The 11753-nt window shown below is 42.3% G+C and overlaps 1 long non-coding RNA gene across 1 annotated transcript; it reads left to right on the forward strand.

Moving 5' to 3' along the window:
- Positions 1-6535: 6535 nt before the first annotated feature.
- LOC113464383 (uncharacterized) lies at positions 6536-10789 on the forward strand. The gene is made up of 3 exons (XR_003389226.1): positions 6536-6596; positions 9797-10034; positions 10176-10789. It is a non-coding gene; the product is annotated as an uncharacterized LOC113464383 (long non-coding RNA).
- Positions 10790-11753: the final 964 nt, after the last annotated feature.

The following is an 11753-nucleotide window of genomic DNA, read 5'->3' on the forward strand; positions in this document are numbered from 1 at the left end:
TCCTCTGTCCGCGAATCACATTCCCTTCAAATCAAACAATAATACGCTCTAGTTTGTTCTCTGCCAACTCGGTTTGCCATGGCATAGATGAATTTACAGTACAATGAGTTTAACAAATGATTATTATATAAAATTAATTGGCAGATGATAAAAAAACAAAGCAATATTTATCTCGTTGTTATCAATGTAACCTTAAATCATCTTCAGCACCAAATGCCTATTCTATTATATTTTTTCGAGTCTCATTTACATAGAATACGAAATTATGTTTCGAATATTATACGATACCTCTACTCTCTCATGTCTCCGAGGCTGAACTAAGCTGACGGTTGATCACTCGTACGCGAACACAGCGCGGGACATAAAAACAAGCGCGAAGATGAATACGAAGGAATTGCAAAATATTTGGAAACAGTAAAGGGGACAGGAGAACTGCTCGAGGGAGCGAGAGAAACGGACTGACGACAGTGTACCGCGATACAATTGTTTTTCACTGTTATGCTCGAAGTGTAGAGAGCTGAACATTCCTGGACCGTACTCAGAATTCCCTGTAGACTTTCAACTGTTTAGAAGTTCATCCGAAGATTCTCGAGTTGAACGCGATGCTCGCGATACGTCGCGTGTGAATGAGGAGCCGAGCGCGACTTTGCCTTCGGCCACAGTCGACCTGCGAGGAACCACCCTTTGCCTCGCGCTCCAGTTCTAGATTCCAAGGGGATGGGCGACCTATTTTTTTCCTTACGAAGGGACGACCCCTTTTCTTGGGTTAGATATAACGGATCTTCGAACTGGATTTTGCTAACAAATTTTCCCGTCGGACTTTTTGCTATTTGCCCCGGAGAAAGGGTAGTCCCATTTTGAGCAACGATAAAATTCTTGAGAATATCATTACTTGTTCTATAGATAACAACCATGGTATTTAATTCTGTTTTTATCTTCATGATTATTTCTTTTGATGAACCTTCGAAATGTATAATTCATCATTGAGGCTCTCAGTCTTATATCTCTTGTATGAATTATACATTTCATGAAATTATATAAAATATAAGAAGCTCTACTATGTATAAAACAGAACTGTATATCTGGAACTTATTGAAAATCAATACATATAATCGTTGTATTAATATTAACAGCGACGACATTAATAGAATTTCGTGTTTCGTTGAAATCAATTCGCGATGCCAGTCGTATACGACGTCAAAAATAAAATTATATTATAACTAGGAAAACTGTTAGTAGAGCGAAAATCTAATACTTTCTTCATTCGCGTGAATATGGTATGTTTAAGTGGCGATAGTGCATTTCTAAGAATAATACACACATGTCCGCGGGGGCGTATTATCACTCGTGCACCAAGGCGATTCTTTAGCTTTTCGTGTAATTATGCCAGTTCCCCCGTTACCGTCCCGAGTCTTCTGCTCGAGTCATCAGCTGTTTGCCTATTTACAGTAGTTTAGACGATTCTAACTCGCGTTCTACTTACAAGGAAGCGATGACCAAAAGAATTTATAATATCTCATTTATTTTAATAATATTGATAATAATTTAAATACTTTACGAAAACGATGCTTAATAGAGAAATTCTGCTTCCGGATTTATTTTTGGCGCGAGAATCTCTACAAGAATCACGTAATGGATATTTAAAAAATTATGTAATTCCATCGTGAAACACATAAAAAATGAATGTGAACTCCGAATTTGGAGTGTCAAATTGATTAACCAATTGAGCATTGATATAAATTGATTTGCTAACTGATTCGATTTAACTAACGTCACGGTATGTATAATTTCGCGTGGCTTAAATAATTCAAGAACAATTAGTGAGGTTGAAAGTAAGTCGGCTGACAATTATCGGTCGAAGGAAGAGTTAACGGTCGCAACCGGCGATTTAAATGAACGATCACCGCGATTTTTCCACGAAGCCCGAGGAAACCGGTCGCTGTTATCATCGCGCCATGATAACTCGCCACTTGCGCAAGGATTATGCTAGAAACGCTGCGCTCCGAATGCAAAACGTGTGCTCGTTTTTCTTTCGAATTTCACTACATCCGATATTTCTATTTCTTTTATTTGGTAATTTTATAGGAAGGTTTCTGATTTATTTGTTGTAATTAATGCTGTGGATGAACAGACTAAATACTATGAGCGTGTAATAAGAAGAAATTGGTAATGTTTGAAAGAAAGATCTGAGTGATTGAGTTTTTGGATGATGGCTGTACGTGAAGTACCGGACATGATGTGCTCTGTAAGTAAGTCGCATAATTCGCTGTTTTTCTCCGGGAAGCATCAGACTACTCCTACAATTGAGCTTGTGACTAAATTAATTGAGATGATAAAGTCCCGTGATTCTGGCAAGTGGACGAGAGGCTGGACCATTACAACAGTGGGGAGATCTAAATTGGGATTGGTTGTGCTCCAGAGGCCAATAGAAAGCGAGATGATCACGCTTGCGCAGCATCCAGAGCAATCCTCGTATCTTTCAAAGGGAACAAGACGATTAACATTATTTAAATCGATCGCCTTCAGAAATACACTTTTCCATATCCGATGTCTTCCTAAAATGAAATTTCAGTACAAAAAACAAGATAAACGCAACTCAATTATTTAGTTTCAACTGAACAATTCCTCTAAGTATAAACGAATTTGCACTTTAATAATTGAAGAGCCTTCCAAGATATCAATTCTCGAAACCACCCTTGTAAAATATGAAGATGCTGCAGTAATCTCGCGAGCAGTCAGAATTAAAAATTAAGAAGAAAGGGCGAAAGACATCTGCAGAGGAAAACCGGAAATTACGTGACCCAGGTCATAGGGTTCGTATACCTGCACGTTCCGCGGGGACTTACAGTTCAGTTACCTGTTCGATTCGAAGGGCGCGTGTGGAAAACCAGATTCCCGAAGGGACTCACAGGTCCGCAGGTCAGAATTCTACTGGGGCCCAGGGGTGAAACGGTCAGGATCGCGCAGGTAGATGACCCCTTCGGGGATCTATTTAAATGCCCTTGTTTCCGACTAACCCTTTGCCGGACGCGCGAGTGTTAGACGCTGATAAACCGTACCATATTCTTCTAGACGTGCCGTACGATTGGTGGTCATAGCTAAGAAAAAATTAATGCACAATACCTAGCACCGGCATTGGTGCGTTCGCCAAGTTTGAAACCGTTTTCGAACAACTGCGGTACGAAGAGAAGCCGTTGGCTGTTTGCGGTGGAATAAGAAAGAGGATGATTTATCGGGTCGTATTCTTTTGGGTGACAGGACTTGATCAATGATTTCTGCAGGCAATTTTCTGCAGATTAATTTGGAGAATAGAATGTGCACGAGCTGTACGATGAATCAGAGGATAGAGATCGAAATTTTCAGACAGAAATGACTAAAACGTTAAGGCAGAAATGAATGTAGAAAATATACGTAATAAAGAAGAATAGCGACTGTCGATGTGAAAAAGAACGACTCAATCGAAGCGAGGTTCTTCAATGCCTTAGTCACACTGCAATAAATAAGTGCAGATAAAAGTAATAGTTGGACATAAAAATCTGTCAGTTCTCTTTCCTGGAGATTACGAGTTCTTTTTCAGGAATGTTTTATACTCGACGAAGTGTTTTTACTATGACCTCTTATTTCTTTTTTACTATTTAGACGCAATGGGCTTTGCGCGACTGCGAGTGTTATCAGTAACGGGCATCTTCGAAAATTTCAGATTCAACTTCTGCATTTAAATGTTGTCTTCCAAGTAATATCTATTGAATAATGTAAAGGATATGACGGTATAATGCTCCTGATAACGAGCGATAAACTTCTACTTACGTGTCTCTTTAAATTTCAAGGTTCAGAGCAAAACATGTGCAAATTCTCAGAGAGAAATAATCGCCTGATACTTACTTCAACCTTCCAGTTACAACAATACAGTACTCGTCCGCAATATTTTTAAAGCGAATGAACATTTATTATGAATTTTTAAACATGTCAAAAAAGTCAATTTCAATCATCCAAATCTTCAAAAATCTTTCTACGACAAACGAATATTGAAGAAGCTCGACATTTCTAGAAGCCATAGTCTTAAATCCTGAAAGGGTTGACCAGTAAATTCTCCAACGGTAAATCGGGGTCAGTCCATCGCTCCGAATAAAATCGAGCGAGAGCCACCCGAGCACCCCCCAATCAAAATTTCAACGGTCATCGAAAGCAAAACGGAGCAAACGAAACCTCTGGGTAGGGGTGAAGGTCCGTTGCTCTAGTTAAACTAACGTGGCGACACTCGGCGACGTGGAAGAAGCGAGGAAGGAATAGAGAAAAGAGACGAAAATGAAAGACAACGTTAATATATCGGACGAAGGTTTTGTCCAGGTGCAAAAGACACCCCGCATCCCTTAACTTAACGGTTCGCCACGTAAACGCGCTCGCTCTCTTTCCCATCAGCCGTCGACACACGTATACGTGGACGCATTGCTGGACGGACACGGTCACCTGTGTCTAACGGATTTTTTCGACCTGATTTAAATAGATTCCACGGCGTATCACGACCGCGTAGGTAGCCGCGCACTGTCCCTGCGCATGGGGTGTCCAGGTAAAAATTGCCGATGACCGCGATCCTTTTTCGGGACAGACACTGAAACGGATCCAGGTAGCCAGCGTCCATGGGAATCTAGGCCGACTGACCATTCGCATAGGTCAGTCGATCTCGAAATTAGAATATCGGCACCCCTTGCCTTCCCGATGCATCCCTTGGGTCCTTTATTCTGACTCTATATAGCCTCTCTCCTCTGATTTTTTTTCTTCTTAAATCCAAGAGAAGATTCGTATGAGGAGTGTAGAGGTCCGGAAATTGGGATATGACGACGGTCCAGCCGACCATGGGAAACTGGACTATGGTATCGGTCATGGGTCCGTGAGAAAAATGATATACATAGGTACTAGGTTGTTGCGATAAGAAGGGAGTTTAAACCTAAGAGATTAGAAGAAACAGGCATGGATAGTATTATTGAAGTTTCAATAAACTCCTGAAATCTCTTTATTGATGGAAGCTTTTTTCTGGTTAATTTTCTTAATCATGAGATACGAACATTCTACGATGCAAGTATCATTCCAGCTATTTTTGCATAATTAGATTTCACTGTAAATACTGGTAATTCTCAATGTTTCGGCGAAGGGAACTGTTTAAGAAGGAAGTAACTATTCAGGCCGCGTTAACAACCAACTCCGTATCGCGTCTCTTTGGTAAAGTATACCGACTCGTTGGTCGGTTTGAACTTCCAGAACTACTGATACGTCGCGATTAACATAAATTTACAGACGGAACGTCCGGTGTACTGCCCTGCGAGTGGCTATCAGCGTGGCAACCGGCTGCTTTGCATACGTTCAAACCTTAAGTTACTTATTTCTGTGGATGCCTGCTCGTTCACCTCTCAAGAGAGACATGAAATTTGAAACTAGAAAAATCGATTTCCATGGGTCCTGTAGTTTTCACATTGATGTGCTATCGAATCAATTCTCAGATAAAGATTCTATGAATCAAATTGTGATTCTAGGAAATAAAATAATTAGAGACTTTGTTTTACTTCCGACTAACAATGTTCTTCCACGACGATTTCCGGGTTCAGGTGGCAAATCGGCGCGACGTAAATTAATAATTTGCATTCAATGAAAAGGACGCAACGAAATGAAAGATCGGCGTGAAGTGGCAAAAGTGACGTCTTTGGACAAGCTGTAATCGGGCAGAAGTTAAGAGCATCCTCCTGACCTGAGAGATCAATGAGTGATAGAAATCGAACGAGCAACGTGATCGCATATTCATCGGCTCCGGGTTCAACAGGGGGCCTCGACACGAGCGTATGGGAGGAGAAAGAGAGGAGGAGGATAGACGTGGTTTCGGTTAGCCTCGTCCACCTTATTTGCGTGAATGTAACGATGATGTTGCGACGCGAACCGGGTCGTAGGTCGTCGCAAACAATCCCGGCGTGTGGGAACTCGTGCTCAGAAAACAACGACGACGCTGCGTCGCGAAAAAGGGACCGCGTGGAAAAGTAGTCGAGAGGAATTGGAAGATGATTACGCTCGGTGTTATAAGGACAGAAAATTAGATTTGGTCAGAGCGAACAAGATAGGAGATCGTATAAAGTAAATGACAATATTTCTAATTCTATGCATGAAAAATGATACAAGAGAGGTTTGTAGAAAAATAGCAAATTCTTCGATGCCTCCATCTTAGCTGGTTTTAACGTTTCAACTAGAACCAAACAAGCCTATCTGAAATTATCATTGCCTTCCGATAATGAACTCCAGTTGAGGAAAATTCGCTCTCTGTCGCGGTTAATTGCACGCTAACTGCCGGGCAATTATTCACGATAACGATGTCGTTATGGCCTTTTCCAATTTTACTTATTGCGAGATACTTTCTGAGGCAAGAAAAACAGGAACCGAATAGCACGACGACGCCGGCGATATGCTCGGCTAATGCCGGTCATTGGTTATATTTGTCATATCTAGAGCTGGAAACGTGTGACTCACCGTCTCGTATCTGCGGCCAGCACTAGCTGGGAATTCGCGTGTGTTGCAACTAAAGGTGTGCGAAATATACCTCCTCTAGGAAAAAATAGGTACTATCCATTTACAGAAAGTTAATCACTAACAATCGTACACAATGCTTGATTGTAATAGATAAGATTAGAAATATGGTTTAAGTCGTATTAAAGACGAGTCATCAGACGTAGAATCGCGATTGCATAAAAAATGAACGAGTATCGGAGGAATCGAATGGAACCACCCTCACCGAAAATTGATTCCTACCAGCGTTCGTCGAGTTCGAGAACCGGGCCACGTTCGAGTAAAGCCGTACTTTCCCATCGTAATTCATGATAAGTGCGCGCGTCCGCGTCCACGTCCGATAGAGTCGTCTCGTCCCCCCGCGTTCGCGTTTTTCGTCCTCCGTTTTCCTCTCTTTCAGCGGATAATCGTTAAAGCAGGTGTCCCCGGCGAGCGTGGGAGAGTGGCGCGCCTCCCAGCGCAACTCCCAACCCATTACTATAACGAACACCAAAGCGTCACCATGGCTACCCGTGGAGAAACACACGTGGGGTTGCGCAGCGCCTCCGCTCCCGTTTTTTCGCTCTCCCTCGTCCCTTCGCGTCCCCCCTTCGTCTACTCTGCTACTCGCCCTCGCTCCCTTCGCAGGCTTTCGGCCCGCTCTTCACTCTCTCCCGTGCGTTTTCACCGATTCCCTCGCCCTTCGACCTCTTTCACCCACGGGCACCGGAATATCTCCGACCTGGCCGTCTCTACGTTTGTGAATTAAACCCCGAATGAGCCAGCAACGTTTCCATGGCCTCCGGCCCGGTTGCCATCGCGATGCCCGGTCACAACATAAAATCGCCACTTTGACGATTTGTTTCGGGCCATTGATGCCACATCAGAATCAATTTCGACCACTCCTCCACCCCATCTCTTCACCTGCTTCGCGCCGCTATCTCGTTGTTCCGTTGTCAGACCGTTCAGGCTCAACCCCACGTCAGCCGGGGACGAATTACCGTATGGACTTGATCGTTTGCCTAGCTGCCCTAGCTCGATACGCGACGATGCGTATCGGAGACTCTCTGAATCAGCCGTTTCTTTCGTCCCGGACGATTCTTTCATGGAAATGACTTTCTCAGGCAAGTCAATGCAATTCGACTTAATGGTATCTACAATGACGAGGCAGTTGCATTATCACAATAAGTATTGTACGTTAATCGATCTAGTTATGATTTTATTCCCGTGCAATAGCTTTTAAATAAAATTTTGCTGAGAATTGTGGTATAAAATACTTGAGTCACTGGACTCTTAAATATACTTTTTGTACAGGTTTTACACATTCGTAGAAAGATTGAATATTCAAGAAAAAAGAACGTTGCATAAGGTGCACGAAAATTTACAAAATATCGAAAGTGAATACATATTTACATGCTTGAATGTTTATCTGAAATGCATTCTTTTAATTGACCTAAATGTTTTATTTTGCATAAAAACTAGCAGTCTGTTCATAAATCTTTTAATTCTCTTATCTAATGAACCGCCATCTAATTTATACGCTCTTTCTTTACTCTCTTTTTGCCTGTCGCTCCTATCCGACAAATCCTACAAGCTCGCGAGTTCAAATAGAAGTCAACGATACGTTGCACATTTTTTTAATCCCTGGTCTCATGTCTGGAGTCGACTTATCCCTTCGACGGCGTGCACGGCGGGACGTTCGTGCGGCGAACGCATAAGCTGTGCGTCACACGAGTATTTAGGTATTTAGGCGTATGTACGTACGTATACCTACGTGCGCATTTAGGTACAATGATTTCAAGTTCAAGCTCACACGCCACGAGGTCCGTTCACGTATAAATGTTTGAACCAGTAACTCTTCGATCGTTCACAACGTGAATAAATTGGAATCTATGTATAATCAATAGATCTAATTTACTGATACTCCTACTGAAGAAATTTAAACGAAGAATATATATTCCAGTTGTTAGAATCTATGGATTTGATGCATTTAGTGAAAAGATTGTATAGTATAATGTGTGAAAATATACTGAATATCAAGTTTATGTTGAATTTATATCACTATACTTAAATAACGAACGAAACTGCTACGTTAGAAGCATACAGCTATGTTAGATGCATTTCTTTAACTGATATCATAAATATTTTGTCTTGAGCCAGCATGAACGAAAGAAATTTTTAAAAATTGTCAGAGACGGTCCGAATGTTCGACGTGGTGGAAAATTACGAAGAAGCGACAGAGCAGAGACAGGCAGGAAGTGGGGAACGAAAAACTGGAGAAAAACGACGTTTTGCGGGCGTAAGCGGAGCGGTCGTATTTACATAACAATCGCTGATCACGTAACGATGTTCACGCTCCTTCGTTTCGCGTGTGCATTAGTCTTTATCCCGAGATAGTAATTGCAACGTGGAAAGTCGCGCCTCCCGTTACGCAAAACCGTGCCCCGGAAAACTACAGTCAAACTGACCCTGTATTTCAAATAACTTTTGACGGACCGTTGATATATTGAGAAAAATTCTCATTCCCGATGAGAACGATTACTTAAAAAGCTAAGGAGAAAAGTAGATGATGAAACGATCCCAGGCGAGGCATGGTACGCAGTAGAATGAGTCTTTCCGCGTATTCCCTAACGGGCAGGCGAAAAAAGAAAACTCGTAGACCACGTGAGGGCGAGTGAAAGTGCAAGAACGGACGCTGCTGGTAACAACTGGATGCTCGCTCGTTAGTTAACGATTGGTGTGGCCAATAAGATGCAGAGCTGCTCATCACCCGTTATTTGTTGTACATACTACGTACAGCGATTGCGAAAAGATTGCAACGTGCACGCGTTTCGATTTCGAATTACGCAGCCTCGGCTAACATAAGTTTTCTGCGTTTTCATTAACCCGATCATCGACCGTTCCCGCATTTAATTTCTAGCTCCTCATCTGAGGAAGATTTTAATTCCACGCAATAACTTCGACTTCTAATTAATAGAGAATTAAAATTGGAAATCGTCGGATGATGATATAAGAATAACTGTGTCAGTAACATCATTAGAATTTCGCTGAATCGTCCTAGCGCAGCGGGAACGAATCTATCTATTGATTCTCTAATCCATGCAAATTCTATGCCGAACGAACGCAAATGTATTTGTCATTGTGTCGCTGATAGTACTCGTTGACTGGGCAATTATTCCCAGCATGAAAGACGGAAAAACAAGAGATACTTCATACAATCATCGGGCCTTCATCGAATTTTATGAAAAACAGTAGTAAAATCATTGTATTCCAGGTACTCGATGAAGAAAGACATGGGTTAGGTAGTACTACGTTTGGGTTGAGTGAAATTTGCAATATTTTCGTCACGACTACGCCCCTAATTTCGACGGCCATATATCTTTGTAACTCCTCGAAATAAGGGTCTGCCCTTTCATTACCCTCGACCTCCCATGGCGCACATTGGATGGGATTGAACCCTTGGCCAACCAATGAATCGTTCCAAACAGATTTCCCAGCTTAAGGATTAACAGGTGACCGAATGGCGGACAAGTGACATTAAGAACTATTCGAACTTCATTATTATTTTTAATGTTTAAATTGAATCGTCATCAAGATTTTACTTCGTGGCTCTCAGGTGATTACGATTATTCTAAAGTTATTGTATTTTCCAGTGGATATTTCATGCAGAAAATTGTGTGGAAAACAGCTCGGACGAACGATAAAATGTCCTTCCCGGCCTCAGTATCGAGCAATAAAGCCTCGAAGAAGTGATAGCGGCTAATAGACACGTAAACATCTTTATTCCAGCTCGTGCGCACGTGAAAACGTTTCCATTCAGCGTGCAGGCGTAAATTAATTTAATAGTCATCGTTGCAAATGTTTTCCAAAGTGGAGTATGTAATCAGCGAGTAATTACGATATCGAGAATCGAATAAGAGACAAGGAAATAAATTGTGCGGATTAAGCGGAGAGATGAATGCAGCTACGGGACATTGTTATAATTTCCAAATCGACAAGCCGGTCAATTTGTCACCACGGTTACGTATAAGCAAATTTACACACGGCATCAAGCGTAGATCATTTTCCGCAGACATCCGCAAGTGTCACGTTAATTTCCAACGATCGATAATTCATCATCTGGTCTATTAACCCATTCAGGAATTATTTTCACCCGAGAATGACTCTTCGCTTATGACGTTAGAAGTCTACAAAATTATATCAGTTCTCATCTTTAATCGTTTAATTATATTAGAAAAGATAATGAGTATTCAGCAACAGAGCTGAACTCTCGTCACGATTGCATCAGTCTACGTTTGTACTTGTGTCTGAAAGTCGGAAACGGAGAGTCACCCGGAGCTGGAACGGGACCAGCTTGATCCCGATAGTAAAAACCTGATGCACTTTCGCCGTTGGCGAGAATTACGTGTAATTACAGGTCGGCACGAATTTTTCTTTCGTCGCGAGCGACAAGTGCAACGGCACCGTGTGTCAACTCACTTATACTATGTATGCGTGTGCCCGTGGTTACACACGGAAACGGGGTAGGCGTCGATTCGTCCGGTGGACATTTTCATCTGCGCCCAACCGAAGATCGTTGACCGTTACAAGAGCCGGGAGATACCGATTAAAAGTGAACGAACGTGGACAGAAAGAGGAACAGTGAGGAAGAAAAAGGGAAAGAGAGAAAGGTAACGTAACGTAATGGAAATGTGGATACGCGGTTGGCGCGTGCGCCTGCAGTAGGGCAGGGCAAGACGACAGCTGTTTCAGTCCTGAGGCAACATCAGTGTTGCACCTGCCTACTCGCCTGCTTGCCTGCCTGCCTGCCTGCCTGTCTGCCTGCTTGCTTGCTTCACTCGCTTCTACTCGCTCGCCTGCTTGCTCGCCAGCTAAACCTATAACCACCTATCCACCTACCGGCTAGCCCCGTAGAGCTCACACTCTTATTAGGTGACTGATCTCTCTCGACTCCGTTTTTTTACCTTCGGTTTCTTTTTTTCAAAGGGGGAATCGGATATGCGGGATGCGAACAAGCTTGCGTAGTAGCTCGTTCTTTTCAAATAAATGGTTCGCGTATATCAGGGAGCTGAAGAAATTTTAACGAGGATTCCATAAAAACTTTTCATTTCCAATACATTAGATGATTGTTTGATAATTAAAATCGTGCAAAGACAGCGTGATGTGAGCATTTTTTTTTCCTGAGAATAATAGAAGTCTCACGGATGGTTGGAAATAGTTTGACGATTTGA

This window comes from Ceratina calcarata, unplaced genomic scaffold (genome assembly GCF_001652005.2).
Source record: "Ceratina calcarata isolate Rehan_Ccalc_2016 unplaced genomic scaffold, ASM165200v1 scaffold350.2, whole genome shotgun sequence".
Lineage (NCBI taxonomy): Eukaryota > Metazoa > Arthropoda > Insecta > Hymenoptera > Apidae > Ceratina > Ceratina calcarata.